General features: G+C 48.8%; 1 protein-coding gene across 5 annotated transcripts in view; it reads left to right on the forward strand.

The window, feature by feature from the left end:
* Window positions 1–1,374: 1,374 nt before the first annotated feature.
* The window catches only part of CYSLTR2 (cysteinyl leukotriene receptor 2), a 29,698-nt gene continuing 11,298 nt past the window's right edge, over window positions 1,375–19,774 (forward strand). For 2 of the 5 annotated variants that reach the window (XM_041731351.1, XM_041731352.1), the window contains exons 1-2: window positions 1,375–1,602; window positions 17,996–18,296. The gene's annotated coding sequence lies outside the window, so the exon portion shown is untranslated. Of the gene's footprint in view, window positions 1,603–17,995; window positions 18,297–18,397; window positions 18,880–19,774 lie in introns of those variants that run through there. The other 3 variants (XM_041731354.1, XM_041731355.1, XM_041731353.1) reach the window with 2 other exon arrangements.

Here is a 19,774-nt window from a genome sequence, read left to right on the forward strand (position 1 = left end):
GTATTTATATATTCTTTTTGATGTTATAATTAGAATTTTTAAAATTTTCCTTTTGAATTGTCCATTGTTAGTGTATAGAAATGTATTTTGTGCTGGTGGTTTAAATGACAGGTTTCTTTGTTGTAGTACCTGGACTGAGTTCTAGTTACTGGACCTTCTGTTTGCCTGGGGGTGGGGAAGGACACTGGCTGCCAAGGGGCCTGATGGAAGTTTTGGGAGTGATGCAACTTATACGACTGGTGATGGTTCCAAGACTGTATGCACTTCTCAAACTCATCCAATTGTATTCTACTGTATGTAAATTATACTTTAATAAATCTGACATTTACAAAGCTGAAAAAAATGGAAAAAAATTTGTGTTAATTTTGCATCCTGCAATTTTGATGAATTTATTAGTTCCAATAACTTTTTTGTGTGGAATCTTTAGGGTTTTCTACATATAAGATTACATCACCTGCAAACAGACATGGCTTTACTTCTTTCTTACCAATTTGGATGTCTTTTAGTTCTTGCCAAATGTTACTCCAGCATTCTATCCAAGAAATGATGAAGATTTTAATGGGAGTAGGGGAAGTGAAAAATGCTTGGGTTTAGGACACATTTTGCAGGTAGAAGAAATAGAATTGGTTGCCTTGGATTTTGGTTGTGGGAGAAAGAGAGGAGTTAAGAATGACTTCTAAGCTTAGGGATAGAATAACTGGCTGAATCATTGTGGTGCCATTTGATTAGATGGGGTAGATGGGTGAGTACATGCTTGGGAGGGGCCATATTAAATATGATCATGGATGTGGACAATTTATATAAAAGCAAGAGAATATGGTAGGAAGAAGTCAGAAGACCGACCTCTGGGGCAAACTCACATTTAGAAAAAGGAGTAGAAGAAAAGGCACCAGCAAAGAGGACGAGAAGCAACCCAAGGGGTAGAAAACGAACCAGGAGAGTTGGAGAAACAAAACGAAGACAGTTTAAAGAAAGTGGCGTCGGTTAATAGTGCAATGAATTGGGGAAGGAAGATGAGGACTGAGCAAGGACCTTTTATGTGAGCAATGAGGTGGTCACAGGTGACCTCCAGCAGAGCACTTGCAGCAGAATGGGTAGGGACTCTGCCCAGGCGCAAGTAAGTTGGAAAAGCAAGTGGGTGATGGGAAGTGCTCTAAACAGCTCTAAAATGCCATACCTATAAAGCGAAGGCAGCATGGCTGTTACTGTTGTCATGGAAACAAAACTCATTTAGGAGAACTAATAGCCACTTAAGTCTAGCCCATCACATTCACAGGATCTGTTGTGAAAGATGCTGATAAAAACAGTCACTAGAGGGACAGGGTTAATCAAGCTTCTTCCTTTTAGATGTGGTCCCTAGCTGAAATAATTCTCCCTTCTTGAGAAGGAAGCCAGACCAACACCCACACCAAGTTCTATAAAGCACAGACAGACCAGCTGACCAAAGTTCCTTATTCTCTTGCTGTTAGCTGAAACTCTTCATAAAACAAATTTGCTGTTTCACTTTTCTTTTAAATAAGCAAGCTGAATTACTTGGAAGAGGAAGGCAGGAGGAATAGAGGAGACAGAAACCAAGCAGCCGAAGCCCAGAAACATTCTCGGGTGAGCGTTTGTTTTTATCTTTGTTTTGTTAATTTGTTATTGAGGATCAGACCTTGCTGATTACTTCGTGGTCGGAAGAACGCCTTCTGAAAAGCAAGTTAATTTTGTTCTACCATAAATTTTTTTCCTACCAGATACGTGGACATTTGAAAGATATTGAGAAAGTACAAAAAAAGTAGAAGAAAGCAAAAACCACTACTGAGCTAGTGTCTATTGACATATTTGGGGGGTAGTTCTTTCCATTTTTTTGCATGTCTGCTTATAATGTTAGTTTGATTTCCACACGTGTGTCCATACAGTACGATGACTTGATGTGCATTGTTTCCATTAGAGCATAAACTGTTTGTACATTGCTATAAATTCTTCATAATTATCATTGTAAATCGCTGGATACTGTAGCATTGAGGAGATTTACCAGACCTCACTCAAGCATTGCTCTGGTTTTGACCATATAGCATCTTTCCTATCTTTCACAGACTGGGTCATTTTATTATGTAAAATGTATTTTTTCCCATTCAGGGGAGAGAAGGTTTTGGGGTGGGGGGAGAGGAGGTTAAATTTGAGAATGTAGGTGTCAGTGGTTTTACTCGGAGATGAAATGAGAGGGAGAGAGTGTGTGAGATGTACACATCTGTTTATTACCCCCTTTGGGACCCAAATCGGTGGTTTAGCCATATATTCAGCCAGAATTACCTGATTCTGAGGAAACCAAAAAGTATCCCTAGAATAACTGAAACTTAGCTTTTGGAGATGAGCCAGTCAACTGTAGTAGTTTTTGTTTTGTTCAAAAAATTGTCCAGGTTGTTCCAACTGGTGGCCAGCATAATAATAGCTGACCTAGGTCACCTGAAATATTTTCCTGTCTCTGACACATACCTGAGATTAATACATATTAAGGGAAGGCCAGGTACCATTTCAGGCAAGCCACCCAAATCTCCCTTTGAATACTGTAGAAGTAATTTGTGGGAAGTATAAAATGAACAAAACCTCTAGGAATTTCTGTCATCCACCTTAACCACAGAAACTCTTGTGTTGAGAACCTACCTACCAATTTCAATTTACGAATGCTTTGAAGAGATGGACTTGTTTCCAGTGCATTGGTTAGAAGTTTAGAGAGGTTGAGGCTCCAGAATGTTCCAAATGAATTAAAATTATGCCCAGCACCTGTTAATATTCTCCCTTCCTGTCGGCCTGAGGTCATAAGGGGTCCAACACCACACAAACAACACCTGTTCTGGAAGAAAAATAGCATCTTTTTGCAATGTGCTCATGGCTATGTGTCAGGATCACATCGGGCATTTTTTTTAAAGATGTATGTATTTATTCATGAGAGACAGACTGAGAGAGAGGCAGAGACACAGGCAGAGGGAGAAGCAGGCTCCATGCTTTTGGAGCTGGATGCGAGACTCCATCCCAGGACTCCAGGATCACAACCTGAGCCAAAGGGAGGCACCCAACTGCTGAGCCAACCAGGTGTCCCAACACTGGGCATTCTTAGTACCCTTTGTGTTTTCCAGACTGAGGAACCCCCATTTTTCAAGTGTGTCTTACACAGTAGACACCTGAGGCACACTAGTCCTCCAAGACTAAGCCTAGAAGATAAAAGCCTAACAAGGGCTTGTACCGTTATCCAGTAGGCTCGGCTTAATGCAGCAGCCAAGCTGGATAGTGCAGAGAAAGGCCAGCATTTATCTGTGTTGCTCTGCTTTGCTATGGCGCCTTGTCAAATTTATGTGAGAACCTCCAGCACTGCATCCGTGATTTTTCTCAGGGCACTGACCACTGCCTTCTTCGTACTAAAGTTACTCAGGTGCACGTCTCCACCCTTCTACAGACCAGGATGCCTGAGGATGGAGTCCTTGCAGAAACCCTAGTCCATGGGCTCCATTAAGAATAGATGGAAAAGTAGAAATAAATTAATTTATCAATGAATGTGGAATTTAGTTAATGGCTCATGTTTATCTCTGTTGAATCAACTAACTTAAAAAAAATTACTCATGAGAGACACAGAGAGAGGCAGAGACACAGGCAGAGGGGAGAAGTGGGCTCCCTGCGGGGAGACGCTCAACCACTGAGCCGCCCAGGTGTCCCTGCACCTATTAACTTCTTTATATTAACTCATCCACGGAGCAAATGGTACAACGTCTGACAGTATTTAGAGGAAAACTCCATCGGATCCATCACCTGGCGGTAGAATGGGCTGATGCGTTTGATAAAGAAAATAATGGAAGCTGGAGCCGTTGAGTTGGACTCAAAGAAATCCCCAAATTGGAAGGGTCCTTAGGAAGATCCAGGGTCAGGAAAGAAAGCTTTTTGCATCTCTAATGTTTCAAAGAGAGGTTTCAAGGACAGGGAGAAGCAGATTTGAAGAACAAGAAAGAAGGAGAAAGGACTGGAGGGAGGACAGGCCAGGGGAGGGACAGAGAAAAGAAGCAAGTGGAGGGAGAGGGAGGGGAGCAAAGCCTATTTGCTTTAGAGGTTTATTAAAAAAAAAAGATTTTGTTCATTATTTGACAGAGAGAGAGAGAGAGAGAGCGAGAGCACAAGCAGGAGGAGCTGCAGGCAGAGGCAGAGGGAGAAGCAGGCTCCCCACCGAGCAAGGAGCCCGAGGTGGGCCTCGATCCCGGGACCCCGGGGTCCTGACCTGAGCTGAAGGCAGACACTTAACCGACTGAGCCCCCAGGCGCCCCTTTCATTGTACATTATAGAAACAACAATTTCTTATCATAAAAGAAGACTGTGTCCCACGTCAGTGTCCCCCTCTGGGGCCGTAGAGACAGCCTTTGCCGGGTTCGCCTCGCACACAAGCCATGAGGTGCACAGAGCACTGGGGCGTCGCAGGTTCCTTAAGGAAGTAGGTTTCCTTTCATTTTGCATGACAACACTTTTTGTTCTCTTACCAATTGTCGGAGACAATGGAAGGCACTGTCCTCGTTGCCTGCAGCAGACAAATCCCTACCGGGAACCTGCTTGGACTTGCGAGGACAACCGCTGCCACCCCTCCTGGTGTCCAGAGCGTCCCTGTCCACGAGTTCGGGGCAGAGCACCGCCGGGCCCTCTCCTGCTGCCCACCAGCCCGGCCGCGGCCTCTGTGCTCCTGCCCCAGAACCTAGATTTGAATTTCAGAAACAGTCAGTTTGTGATGAAAAATAAACATTATTTTGTTGCAAAAGACCATTGGGAATTTTTGTCTTTTTCCCTGGAGGACATTTAGTGTGAGGCAGGAGTGGAGGACGCCAATGACCCTTGACCCGCCCCGTGCTGTGCTAAGGCCCAGGGCACCGCAGCCTTCGGGGGGCCTCCCCACCGTGGGCCGAACCGCCCGGGGGTGGGCGGGGAGAGGAGCGATGGGTGCCCGGGGGTCTGGGCCTGCAGGCCACGGGGGGTGGGGGTGGGGCGGCCCAAGGCCCTATGGGGTCGGGGCAGGCTTTTTCGTAGAAGTGGCATCTAGAAAGAAGTGTGAGGCTGTGTCAGCGGTGGCCAGATGACCCGGAGCCCCGGGTGGATGCTCAGGGGAGGGCCGGTGCATGGGGCTGGAGTGGACCTCAGGGGACTTGTGGGAGACATACGCCGGGTGACAAGATCCGCACTGTGACCGCCTGGAGTCACACTTGATTCTGATGCGATAGTGGGTTTGAAGCCGAAGCGTAGGGTTGTCAGATACGCAGTTTGGAAAGGTCCCTCTGGCCACCGGGTAGAGAAGGGACCGAGAACAGCAAGAGCGGTGGCAGGGAGCCATTCAGGGGACTGTGTCCCTTGTGCAGGTGAAAGGTGACAACCTGTCCCGGGGCCGCTGTCCGCTGGGCCCTGTGATGGAAGGAGGCCGGGGGTGGGGAGAGGGGGGTACTGAGGCCAGATGGGCTTCGGGGTTGGGGGGGACCCTGGGCAGCAGGGCAGGCCCGGCAGGGAGGTGAGCCCGGGCCTTCCTGCTGCTCCGTGCTCTCCCCTCTGTAGCTCACACATGCCCGTGGCCCCCGTGCCCCCCGCAGCTTCCCGGGGCACCCTCCCGGACAATTCTCCCGGCTTCCCGTTTTCCCAGACACATCAAAGCACCCTCTTCTTATTGTTCCTCAGTGCCCTACACAGCTACCCTCCACCTGGCACACTAAAAAGTCCTCAGGCTCTTCTCCCCTTGGCACCAGGCAGGGTGGCATCAAGCACAATAATGTGCCTGAGTGCCAGGTCCGCGCAGCTGGGTGGGAGGCTTTCCCCGGTGTCCCCTCCTTGGGCTTCTGGAAACCTCTAAGGGGGTGAGTACTTGTTAATGCTCACTCAGTGAGCAAGGGGGGTAGAGCTGAGATTTGGCTCCTCTTGTGGTTTAAAGCTTTTCTGTGATACCACGGCGCCTCTGTGCCCTCCCGAGACGCGGACGATGCCTAACAAGCCCCTTCGTAAATGATTTCTTGGCTCTAAGACGTGAATTCAACAGCAGAATATGAAATGCCTTGGTGGGAGGGAAGAGAAGGAGACGGAGTCTTCATCTGAATGAGGGCGCTTTGCTGAGCCCCTCAGTCACGAGCCTCTGGGTCATGTCATGTGCAGTCACTTTGTGGGCAAGGATAGTCCGAACGCTGACACCGCTTCTAAGAAATTATTGAGCTCTGTCGGGTGACGGCTCCTGAAATGACACTTGCTGGCCTTCTGGCTGAACCATCAGACACAGACGTAGAGTGGCCCCTTGGCCCTCCTGAGGTCGGAGACTGGGTAGTCACAGACACCGCCAATCTTCCTGGACACACTGGTGAAGTGCGTCGGGCGCCAAAAATTGCTGAGATAAGTTTATAAAATTCAATCCGTAATCAGTGACGTCGGTTCGTATGTTCTCTTCAACCAGAGCTAAGGGACGCCTGCGTGGCTCAGTGGTTGAGCATCTCCCTGCTTCTCCCTCTGCCTGTGTCTCTGCCTCTCTCTGTGTCTCTCACGAATAAATAACCTGAAGTCTTAAAAAAAAAAAAAAAAGAACAAACCAAAAACAACCCAGAGCTAAGAAGTTAGAAGAGTCAGTACTGAGTTAAAATAATCCTTAAACAAATGAAGTCATATCTTCAAGGGGCTCAGGGAGGTCCTCACACACTCAGGTCTTTGCGTTCAGTTTTGTCTTCGTCTGTTGTAGTGGCTGAGTGTCCCTAGTGAGAAAGAACATGGTAGAAAAGTTAGTTTGGGAGAACCTTGGAGGACGAGAGAAGGAGATTAAGCAGAGAGAGGTGGGAAGAAGGAGGTCAGAGATAATGCCATGTGCCATGCATCTCACTTTTGGGGGCAGAGAGAGGCCCCCTCACATGCTCAGATGCCAACCTTCTCCTAGGGTTCAGTTCTTGCTATGCTCCTGGAGATACACTGTTCCCTGGAAGCATCTGCACCCTCAAAATTGTGAAAAAAATCCAGTTTTAAGGGGCAACTATCTCCAAATGTGTTCGAAATCCATAGGCATCTTTTTGCACAGGAAAACCATGCCGAGAGGAGCTTCACAGGAGAACGTACAAACAAGAGGGAAAAAGCAATCAAGCAAACCATGGAGAAAAGGCAAAGGGTAGAACAAAGGCAACTGTTGCTAATCCACGTGTCTTGGGCTGATGTCTGACATCTGATTCCTCCGAAATGGTCGCTTTTCATCCACGCAGACCTTTGCCCTGATTAATGGTGGCTCCGGCCACACACATTTTCTTGCGGTGCCTCTTCCGTCTGTCCGTGTGCCTTTGTGGTGGTGGATGTCATTTTCCCTGCGTCCTGAGGTCTGGGCGAAGTTCCCCTTTCCGTGGAAGAAGGCGGCGGTCAGTGGGTGCTGCCGCCCAGCCCCATCCCCAAGCCGGGCCTGACAGTCCATGTTTCACGAAGGCCCAGCAGCTCTGGGCGGAGGGAAGGCCTGGCCAGGACGGCTCTGGTGGCTTCCCCGAGCCCTCAGGAGTCGGGGAAAGTACTAGAAGGAGAGGAAGGCAGACGCAAACTGAAGGGCACATGAGGATCGGCAGCTGGGCCAAATTAGCGAAAAGCTGACAACCCAACTGCTATGATTTTAAGAAAATGTTCTAATTAGGAGACTTTAATATGATAAGGTGTCAGGTCTTTAGAGCTAAAAGAAGAAACCAAATGAACGAAATGCAGGATTTATTTTGGGGTTTTTTGAACTGCCTCGGAACATTCTGGAATGTAGGGAGCAGGCAAGTCAGGGAGAGGGACCAGTCCGCCGTACCCTCCCTACTGGTCCTGCTGGGCTGCTGAAGAGTCCGAGGACAGACGGCGACGGGGGCTGCAGGTGTGGTTACAAAGGCAGCCAGTCAGGTCAGACAATGAGGGGGGCCCCTGTGCCCCGCGACACCTGCCCGCGGGAGCCGGCCCACCCCGGGGCTGGGAGCCGGGCCGGCCCAGGGGCTCTTGCTCAGGGGTTTCAGGCCACCGCGGACACCCGCAGCCATCTCGTGAGCAAAACACATTGAATTTCCTGCCCGCTGAGGCTCAGGTGGGTGGGATCCGGGAGGGCAGGGTTCTGGAAGCTTTGCTACTTCCAGATCTGGGAGTCCTGACCCGAGGGCGAAACCTGAACAGCAAAGCTCCGGGAGTGGAGGCTCCGATCACCCGTGGGGTGCATCACCGGCCTTACGCAGGACTGGGCTCCAGAGGCCCCGGCCCCAGGCCGTTAGGCAGACTCCGCAGAGCAGACTAAGCAGCTTGGAGCCTCCTCTCGGGGAGTCTCCTCTCGGGGAGTCTCCTCTTGGGGACCTTCCAGAGCTGCAAATGCTAATCAGCCTTCCCGGGTTATAGCAGATCGCCGAGGCGCTGACCTCTCAGCTCTCGGGCAAGGGGGGGCCAGGGGCCTTCGGGAAGCAAAGGCCCCGTTGGCCTGGAGGTGCCTCTGGGGACTTGCACTTTGAGGCACCTTGGGGGGCACAGGGCGGAGGAGGGATGGCAGCAAGAGAATGCTCCGAAGTGCTGGCTCCATGGAATCGGGGCCCTGTGGGCACCACCCACCTGCCCCCCATCTATGGTGAAGCCTGGGGAGCAGCTCAGTTCCTCATTCAAAAGATGTGGTAATCTCAGTTCTGTCTGTATTTCTTTTTCTTTTCTTTCTTTTTTTTTAAGATTTTATTTGTTGATTCATGAGAGACCCAGAGAGAGAGGCAGAGACACAGGCAGAGGGAGAAGCAGGCTCCATGCAGGGAGCCCGACATGGGACTCGATCCTGGAACCCCCGGGTCACGCCCTGGGCCGAAGGCAGGCGCTAAACCGCTGAGCCACCCAGGGATCCCCCTCTGTCTGTATTTCTATTTGTGTCTCTAAAACTTAATTTACTTTAACCCTTTGGAAAAAATCTGAAAGTACAAGACCATTGCGAGGAGGCCAGAACATATACGAGGCTTTACGTGTCAGCCACGACTTTTGGGGCCAGTTTCAAGGAAGGACTGAGCAGTCTTGCAGGTCAAGAATCAGGGACTCGATGATACTTCCCTATTTCGAGGGATGGATCCGTTGGGTACTGTGGGGCCTCCGGGATTTCGAGGGACAAACATGTTGTAGAACCTTCTGATCCAAAGGGTTGGTTCTCTGCATAAATTCAGGTCTTAGTCGGAGATCCTTTGCCCTAACAATGACTCCCACGTGGTGCTCTCTCTCGTGCCAGCCCTGGCCTGTGCACCGTCCATGCATCCACACCTTCATCCTCACAGGCGCCCTGGGAAGGAATGACTGGTATTATCACTGCCCCCATTTGATGGAGGAGGAGTGGAGGCCCAGGGAGAGAAAGTTACTGGCCCAGGGTCACAGCGCCAGTTGGTGAAGGAACCAGCGCTCACGTGTGGAGTCTCTGCCCTCACCTGCTGCCCTGCCATTGCCTCCCTGCCACAGAGACGCCATAAATATATATATTTATATATATGATTAAGTATCTCTCAGCCTTGCTTTGATATTTTTACCAATGCCCTGAGAGCCTTTTCACCTTTTAAATCATTTTTCAGGGCACTTGAGTGGCTCGGTCGATTAAGGGTCTGCCTTTCACTCGGGTCACGGTCACAGGTCCTGGGATCCAGCCCCGCATTGGGCTCCCTGCTCAGCGGGGAGTCTGCTTCTCCTTCTCTCTCTGTTGCTCCTCCCTGTGCCTCCTCTCTCTCTCAAGTAAATAAATTAAAAATCTTTAGAAAAATAAATCAATTTCTCTAGGCCCCAAACTTGAAGTTAAATCATAACAGTTACCTCGTTGAGTGTCCAAACCGGGTGAAATATTTCCCACTCCTCATGCCATTAATAGACAAGGCAAGTGAGTCCCAGAGATGAGAAATCACTTGTATGGGATTCCCAAGCTTATAAGTAGCAGATTTGACTCCATGACCTTACCCCAACTCCCTCCTCTGAATAGTTCCATGAGCTATAAAAAGAACGTTCTATTTGCCATTTCACAGTATTCAGTAGCTCTGAGGGCGAAAACCCAGGTTATACTCTAAAGTTGTCAGAGGAAACAAAGAGCATTATGGTGGGGGGAGTTGTGACCTGTAGGGTGGTTATTAAAGCAGATGCCTCATGCCGTGGAGAACTTCAAACCCACAGTGACATGGTGGGAGGACGTAGACCTAAGTGAAGGCGAGAGGGAAGGGTCTGATGGGGCTGTGAATTCACCTGAACCATCAAATCCCATGGTTCTGTGATGTGTTAACTGGTTTAATCTCGCAATGGTACGCTAAGGTCGGGAGATGCTAAGTTTCTAGACAAAATCCAAGGTTACAGTGGTGATTTCGTACATGGAGGGTAGGTGTGGAATTCAAGGCACGTCATATAAAAATAATGGAGATAACTCTGTCCATTGCTTGGATGGGAGATATTAAAGAGAGAGAAAAATTAAAGAAAACATCCCCCAAATGGTCACCAGCTATATTGGTCTGCTCCAGCTGCCATAACACAATACCACAGGCTGGGTGGTTTAAATAACAGAAATTTATTTCTCACCCAGTTCTAGAGGCTGGAAGTCCAAGATCAAGATGCTGACAAGATGGATTTTATTCTGAGACCCTTCCTCTTGGCCTGCAAGCGGCCACCATCTGGCTGTGTCCTCACATGGCAGAGTGTGTTTCTTCTCCTAGGATGCTAGTCCTATTGGATCAGAACTCTACCCTGACTTCACCTTATTTAACCTTGTTTGTCTCTATAAAAGCCCTATCTCCAAATACAGTCATATTGGAGGTCGGGTCTTATGGAAGACCTTTGGGGGGCACGTAGACCTCCAGTCCATCACACCAGCGGAGTTGGATTGATTTGAAAGGGAGGATGGACCCACGTACGATTTGAGGTGGAGACAGAAGCTCCAAATAAGGCTTCCCTGTAGACAACTAGAAATGTAAGAGTATAGCTTAGGTTGGAATTCAGAAAAAAAAAAAAAAAAACTTAAATTTTTTAGATCCCAGAGATTTTTTTTTCCCTTTATTTGTAGAATTGAGATAAAAATGCCAATTCAGCCTATCTCAAAAGATAGCCAAGTGGAGCGAATGAGATACCTGGAAAAAAAAAATCCTTTGTAAGTTATAAGGCAAAAATGTGATATTTTCATATATAAAAGACATCTGGGAGGCGGAGGCGCAGAGGTGGGCTAGTCAAGTCTCCACGGTGGGTGAGTTCTTGCGGGAGTAGAGGGAGCGCTGAGCTGAGGGCCACGGTGGGGCTCCAGTTGTGGTCCACACTCGAGTAAAGAGCTAACAGTGGATGCAGAAGGGCTGAACAACCAGGAAATGGAAAACCGCAAGCCCTCGGAACCACAGGAGACAGAGAAGTGGAGGTTTCCCTGATAAGATCTGAGGATCAAATTCTAGAGTAACTGAGAAGGAAGTCTGAGAAAGAACAGTAGAACTGCCTGTTGGACGGGACCAGATGACCGATCCTAGTCCTGCCTGATTCAGAGGGGGCTTTTGAGAGACGGGGGAGGTGGTGACGACTGTCAATTAAAAAGAGGAAGATGAGACAGAAATGACAACAGTGAACCCAGTGGTTCGGGTGGCGGGTTAAGTGCAAGAGGACACACAAAACCAAAAATTCCAATAGGGCCGCATTATTAGGTAGGAGAAGAGAAAACTGGCTTCTGGTTGACCCCCTGCTGTGTGGGGTGAGCACACTCTATCATTTACAACTCCAAACAGTCCCACAGGCCATCTTTTTTAGCCTCATTTTGAGAGTGAGGAAGGTGAGGGCCAGAGAGTAAGAGTGAAGCAGCTGGAAGGTGGTGGGTTGGGAGTCAGACCAGGTCTGCTGGACTCCAGGGACAGGGTACACGCTAGTCTCGAGGTCCAGGTGGGTGAAGTTTGGAGGGGGAAGGAGCGGCGAAGAGCAGAAGGGACGAGAGTCACTGGAGGGGGTTTGGCTGAGAGTAACAGTCGAGGTGTCTCCAGAGGAAGGAGGACGTGCGTCTTCCCTCCCTGACTCAAAATCTTCCTCCGGCACCACACCCTTCTCCACTGCGGCGCCCTTATCGGTTTCCTGGCCTTGGGCTTCCCCCGACCCCTCTGGTCCCCTGAGACTGTTCCCCCCGCTGACCACCTGCTCCTTCAGCAGGTCTCTCTCCTGGCCTCCTTGACATTGCATCCTTGACTCATGGTTTGAGTCATGGTCTCTCATGGTTTGGCCTGCCTTGGTCAACCGTCCCTCCCAGGCTCCTGCTCTCTGCCCGTCTCTTCATTGTCCATGTGCCCCCCACCCAGGCTCTTGTCTTTGACCCTCTTCCCTTCTCTGTCCACACCCCTGTGGGACGTCATCCAACTTTTCTGGCTTCAGTCACCTTCAAGTGCTGATGACCCAGAAATCCATCAGGGTCCCCCCGCGCCTCCCCCCAGCTCTGGACCACGAGGACACAGTCCCATTTACATGTGTCACGAAAGCCTCACATTCAAAGTGTCCCAAATTGAACTCATTCCCCCTCAACCCCCCTCCCCAACAGCATCTCTCTCTTATGTTCTTTTTTATTAGTGCAAAGCACGTTGTCCCAGAAAACACCTAGAAGACTCCCCGCCGCCACCTTGCCCTGACTGGGGCACCTTCCGTCACCGGTCCATCCGCAACTCGGGCCACCTCTCATGTTTCTCTATACCTCTCCGTCCCGTCCAGCTGTGACCACTGTCTCCGCCTGAACGATCACAGGAGCGCCCCTTGCAGACTCTCGGAAGCCAGGCTCGCCCCCTTCCCGACTGTCCTCCACCTGCTGCCACCTGCTTCTAAAACACCATCTGCCTCCGCGATCCCAGGGCTCTCACGGCCCTCAGAATAGCCCCGGCGTCCCTTGTGGAGGGGGGTCACTCTCAGCCCACCCGGGGGCCCCTCATCCTCGTTTTCGTGCTTCACCTGGACTGTATCTCTCGCCTCCCCGAGCTTGCCCTGTGCTCCGCGTCCTGTTCTGTGCCCGAGCCCCCGGCCTCCCCACAGCCAGCCTCTCCCCGGGGTACCCTACGGCCTCCCGGGTCCCCAGGGCCGCGCCCTGAGGCATCTCGTGCCGAGGGCCCCCCTCACCTTGCTTGTGTCTCGAGTTGTCTGGTTCACCCCCCCCCCCCCCGGGGGCTCCTCTAGGTCTGAGGTTGTGTTCTCTTCCCGGGCAGGCCTGCGGGCCCCGGCTCTGCAGCTCGGGGAGGCCGGGGAGGCCGGGGAGGCCGGGCAGGCCGGGGAGCCCTGGGCCAGGGAGCCGGGAGCTGGGCCCCCCGGGATCCCACAGCTTTGCGCGTTTCCTCCTCTACAGAGTAGCCCCTTCGGCCTCCCTGGGGCTGCCTGGGGACTGAGTGGCCCTGGGGGAGCAGGCCGGCAGGCCCGCAAAGGTGGGGAGCTGGAAGCCAAGGAAGCGGGGAGCCCCTGAGGCCAGGCGGCCAGCGGACTGAGGGGAGCTTGCTGGAAGGATTTTCCATGTGGGAGTGAGGAGCCCCAGAGACAGGGGCCCAGCGGAGGACCCTGGGACGTCACCTGGTGGCAGTTTCCTGTCCCGGTGCTGGCCGCCTGGGTGCTGGGCAAAAGCCCACCATGAAATCCTTGTAAAGACGATCCAGAAGATTCCCTGCTCCTGAGGGCTTTATGGCAACCCCGCAGCACCCGGTGGTGTAAGGCGCATCCCTTGTCCCTCCCGGGGGCTGTCGTGTCGGGGTGTGCAGGTCCTGAGACAGGTCACGGCCCAGATCTCGGCACCCGAAGGGGAAGCACACCTGAGTGCTGACGGGAGCAGGGGCGGGGCTGGGGGGTCCTCGGTGACGGGGGTCACTAGGCTCTGTCCAAAAATACATTTTTCTTTAAAAAAAAAGAAAACGGGGCGGGGGGGAATCCCTGGGTGGCTCAGCGGTTTAGCGCCTGCCTTAGGCCCAGGGCGTGACCCCGGGGTCCCCGGATCTAGTTCCGCATCGGGCTCCCTGCATGGAGCCTGCTTCTCCCTCTGCCTGTGTCTCTGCCTCTCTCTGTGTGTCTCTCATGAATAAATAAATAAAACCTTTTAATAAAAAAAAAGAAAAGAAAAGGTATTTGTCTAAGTTCAGATGAAAATAATCTCTGCGATGTTTTATACGCTTGTGGCTTTGCTCTGACCATGAGAACACTCTTTTTTTTATTTTTTAAGTTGCCCTATGTTTTTTTTTTTTTTTAAGATTTTATTTATTTATTCATGTGAGACACAGAGAAAGAGAGAGGCAGAGACACAGGCAGAGGGAGGGGCAGGGAGCCAGGATCCTGACCTGAGCCGAAGGCAGCCGCTCAACCGCTGAGCCACCCAGGCGCCCCTGACCTTGAAAACATGCTTCATCAGGGGAAGCTCTTCATCCTCATCAGGTTTTAACCGGCCTCGCAACATATTTGGTTTTCTTCGTAACTGAAACGTGGAATCCACAGGAGACAAAGCCTTGATTCTTGCTTTGTGCCTGGCCCCTTTTCAGTACAGGAAGCTGTGTACGTGCTCTTTCCCCTCTTCCGCCAAGACGGTGGAAATTAGGCTGTCAATTTATTTCCTGGTTTTCCCTGAATTTACTTCTTCGTGTACTTCTCAGCTTCCTGTCACGTACTTAATTGGTCTGGCTCATTTTTAAAACCACATATAGCAGGCGATTTCTTTTTCTTTTTCTTTCTTTTTTTAAAACAGTCTGAAATGTTGAAGTGCAATGTGGTCGGACGTATTTTGTATTTTATATGGGCTGGAAAGAGCAATCAAAACATTTTAAAGGATTTTCAAGAGAAAGTGTTGAGCTAAATGGAATTTTGAAACTGAGCTGGGCCTGCGTTTAGCCTGTGGCTGTCAGCTACATGAGGCTTCTAGGAAGGGTAGCGTGTGTTTTCTTTCTAAAGCTTTCCAGGGATTAAGGTGCTCTTGGAATCAAAGCTCCAGCTTCCTTAGGGTATCCTATCCCTGCAACTGAGGCCATTTGTCAGCTACCGACCACCCTCACTCCCCTCCAGGCCCCCGCAGGGCCCAGAACCAATCCCAATCTCAGGCAGAGGAATGGAAGCAGCTCTGGAACTCAGGTCACCCTGGGGGTTGATCTGATCCTGACTTCATGCCTTGACTCTAAATTTGGACAACTCTCTTTTTCCTAAGATTTGGTCTTCATCTCATTAAGGAAAGTGGACCCCTGTCTTAGCATCCTTGGCCTAAGTCTCTGTGCACAAAGGCTCTCCAAGACCCAGGGCCTCCAGACTCAGGGCCTCTAGGACTCAACACCTCCAAGACCCAGGGCGTCTAAGGATTCAAAGCCTCCAGGACTCAATACTTCCAAAAACCAGGGCCTCTAGGATTCAAGGCCTCTAAAACCCAGGGCCTCCAGACTCCAGGATTCAGGTCCTTCAGGACTAAGGGCCTCCAAACTCCAGGGCCTCTAGGACTCAGGGCCTCCAAAACCCAGGCTTCCAGGATTCAGGGATCTCAGGATTCAGGGGTTCCAAGATTCAGAGCCTTTATTATTCAGGGTCTCCAGGACTCACAGCCTTCCAAACCCAAAGCGTCTAGGACCCAGGGCCTCCAGACTCAGGGACTCTAAGACCCAGGACTCCCTAGGACTCAGGGCCTGTATGTACTGACCCTGTCTTTCCACGGTGACCTAACTATAAATGGTCTTGCAGCTTTCAGATGGACTTCCCCATGAGTCCTGCCTTGCTCCCCAGTTGCTCAAGGAATCCCTGCTCTAAGGTCCATTTTTTATCCCCACTACACCCCTCTCTAGTGGAACACCTGTTACCAACTTTTCTGGTGACTTCTTATCTGTGGTTGTACCTGCTGGACTCCATGCCTGCCTATGATAAGGGATTTTCCTCAGCATCTATAGCTGCTGGTGTCCCTGAAGGCTTGCCACACCCTAGGGCAGAGCGCAGGCTGCTTCCCAACTTTCCCCGGCTGCCCTTCTCATCGCAATGCACAAGCCCTGTTGGTCTCGAGATGGGAAAAGTGGTCTTCATGGCCAAAAAGTCTAAGGACTTGATTGCTTTTAGATCCATTTCTAGTTTTTCCAGATTCTTTCCTGGCCTTAGATATGAGCTTTCCCTAAGATTCTATCAGAATCCTGGCTCTAAAGTCAGGGTCCTTAAGACTACAGTAGGTTCTATATGGCCATACGGATAGGACTCCATCCAAAAAAAAAAAAAAAAAAGGCCATTTGTAATGAAACCCACGAGAATTCCTCTGGCTGGTCACATACCTGTCTTATTTCTCATGCCTCATCTCTTTGTCCTTCTACCCTAGCCCTGCCAACCAGTAGAAATTTTAATTCTCTATAAGATCGAGTTAACACGCTATCTCCAATTTCCTTGTTTTTCTGTATTCCTTTTCCCAAGTTAGGCCTACAGACTTTTAGCCTCTGTATGATGATCTTTCTGAACTGTATCTGTAGCCTTGACCTGTCTCCTGAGCTCTAGAGTGTGTGCTCCTGATCCCAGCTAATGGCCTCACCATTCTCCCTATAATCCAAGCAAGAAACCCAAGACTTGTGAAGACAGATCAAAAGCCACTATTCATACAATCAGAACTAAGGCCCTATAGTCCTCTCAGAAAGAGGTGGCCCTCAGCTCTGCATTTGAGAACTCTCATCTTGTCAGTCTATTCCTAGGCCTAAAGAAATCAGTTTACACAAGTAAACTCATAGGGAAATAATTTTTAACCCAGAATTCTGGTTATTCTGGTTTGAACACATATTAATGGGAGATTCTACTTTCCCTTTATTGTAATCTTCCAGTTCACAATTCAAAGCCCACCTTCCCAGAGAGGCCTGATGAAGCAGATGAGTTATTAGAAGATTGCCTGGTAGGAATAGACCGAAAGAAAGTAGTGGAAATGGTCTTGAGAGATTTTCATCATAAGCATGTCAAAATAATCCAAGAGTTATCAGTATTTCTGTACAGTACGCTTTTCTAGCAAACACGAAGAGGAGTCTACTTGTTACACTTCATATGAACATGAGAACTGAGGTCATCAACTCATCCTCATGGTCAGTGGGATGACAGATGTTGGAGCTAAGTCATTCCTGCATTCATTCATGAGGGTGGAACAGCTGGGGAGCGTTTACCCACTGCCAAGGACTGTGCGAAGCATGCTTTCTCGCTCTCTTCCTCATTTAACGCTTACAACAACCCCGTGAAATCAATGTTATATAATATCCTTGTTGTGGGTTGAATTATGTCCCCCAAAACGATATGTCCAAGTCCTAATCCCAGATATTTGTAAATAAGACCTTATTTGGAAACAGGATCTTTGTAGATATAATTAGTTGAGATGAGGTCATACTGGATGAAGAAGGGCCCTAACCAGAATAACTTGTGTTCTTGTAAGAAGAGGAGAAGACACAGCAACACAGGATATGTAGTAGGAAGATGATGTGAAGACACAAAAGAAAATACCATGGGACAGTTAAGAGGTTGGAGTAAGGCATCCACAAGCCAAGGAATGCCAAAGATCACGGGTAACCACTAGAAGCTAGAAAAGGAAGGAAGAATTAATCCCTGGAGGCTTCTAAGAGAGCCTGGCCCTACTGATACCCAGATTTCAGACTTCTAACCTCCAGAACCATGAGAGAATAGATGTTTGTTGTTTAAGGCTCTAGTTCTTAACTTTGTTAAGGCAGCCCCAGGAAATGAATACAATCTCCATTTTACAAATGAAGTAATGGATGCTCAGAAATGCTAATTTACCCAAAAGTGAGTGTTTAGAACTCTCTGGCTCAAACACTAGAACACTTGCTAGTCGAACTGGCCCATTAGGTGGGAGTTCTCTTTTTGTTCTATCCAAACCTTGTTCCAGGAAAATTATATAATAACATCAACATTTCCCAAGTAAGATTGTGTAGAACATTAGTTCTCAGAATGTGTTAATGTGCACAAAAGTTTTCAGGATCAAAAAAAAAGGAAGGATGCTGTGTATAAATCAGCCTTTTTTTTTTCTTTCTTTCTTTCTTTCTTTTTTTTTGGTTCTATCTTCCTGCAGGACCCTCAGAGAGCCTTTAACGTGCATTACGAATCTCCAAGAGAGGAACACTAGAGCTTGCAGTGTTTCTCAAGCTGATTGAAACATGGAAGCCTTGTCTTTTACAGAGCATCTTATGGAATTCATATTTCATGGAAGATCCTTTGGGAAGTGCTGAATTAAAGAAAAAAAGCTTTTCTTTCTTTGACATTATTTACGTGTCAACCATGTTTTCTGAGTTACACCTTCACATAAGTGCCTGAAGGAGAATTGAAAAACATCCTTGCTGCATCAGAAATATATTTACAAACCATCTCTTTGGGTAGGTTCATTTAACTGTTTTACCATATCGATTTATTCTTTAGATCATTATGCGGATTCTCGGAGTCACTGTCTTCTAGCCGAAGGCCGTTGAGACTATACCAGTAGTTGAACAAAGTTGGGTCTATTGACTTGTCATGTCAAGGGGGAATGCGCACGAAGGGAAAATGGGATATCTCAGAAAGAGGATGCTTGCATTAGATGATTTGGGGGTAAGAATCAAGGAAACAGGACTTCGCAGGAACAAAAATGTTTATTAGTTCTTATAGCAGACCCTGAAAAACAAGGACCCATTCTATCATACTCAGATTATGGAAACATGTCCCCCAAATCCTCCTGTTCTTTCTAAACATCCAGGAAGCTTCCCTTCACCCATACCTCCAGTCAGAAGCTGTTATGTAATATTTATTCAGGTGCAGTAAAAAGTGTTTACTTTAGTATAAAATTTTCTAAACCTGGGCTCTGTCAAAGATAAACAAAGCCAGGCACTAGTTAAAGGAAGGACAGATTTTAATGAGTAATATACTGTTGCAGTAGAGAAAAGAGTCCAGCATGAACTGAACTCAACTTCAATTTTTACAGAGGTGAGTGGGTATTTTTAGGGAAGAAGGAAGGAATGGGTGGGGTGGGCAGGTAAACAGGAGCTCAGCAGTGTCAGGGAAGTGAAAAATGATTAAAAAATGAAAAGGGAGGTTGGCCCATGTGAATTGCATCTGAGTTTGCTGACACTTTTAAAGCTTAGGATCTTACCCTTCCACAGAGGCTGGGAGACAGGAGCCCTACCCTCAGGTGTTGGCTAGAACGAACAGTAAATTCTTCCAGTAGCCTCGAGTTGTTTCAGGCTCTATAAGAAGAGGAGGTTATGGCATCCTACAGATGTGGCCCTGAGCTGTTAAATAACTGTTAGGCCTTCATTCAAGTCTTTGTAGGCCAAGGTGGAAGCCTAGTCAAGAAGAGGACTCAGAGGAGCCTGCCTGGAGTTTGATCAAGGAGAGAGCCTTGTCAGCTTCCAGAACAGAAGCTGTACACCTTAAATAAGTGAGACTCTTCCGAGGGCCGGAGACAAGTTATGAGTGATATTTTCCAGTTGCATTATTCCCACTCTGGTAGTTGTTGCTTGCACAGTGTGCGTGCCAGAGGGTCGGTTATCTCTCCTGAGAGTTCTTTCAATCAGCCTGTGCCTGACTCTTTCAGATGTCTCTGTCTGTATTCTTTTTTAGGGAAACATGATTCCTGCTGGGAGTGATAATTTTAAACATCTGACATCCTCTAATGATGGTCTTGTTGAATACACAGGATACGTTAGTGTGTGGCAGGTGGATGTAAGCCCGATGTCCACAAAAGAAGTAGACTAGTGGTACTTGGAATTCAAGAATCATTTATCACAACAGGAATGAGCTTTTTTCTTTATTTGAGCATCTGTGGTGGAGAGTCCCTTGAAGCGGATAGATTTCTTGGGTGGAGTCAAATAGGTCCTGC

The sequence above is a fragment of the Vulpes lagopus genome, chromosome 16 (assembly GCF_018345385.1).
Source record: "Vulpes lagopus strain Blue_001 chromosome 16, ASM1834538v1, whole genome shotgun sequence".
Lineage (NCBI taxonomy): Eukaryota > Metazoa > Chordata > Mammalia > Carnivora > Canidae > Vulpes > Vulpes lagopus.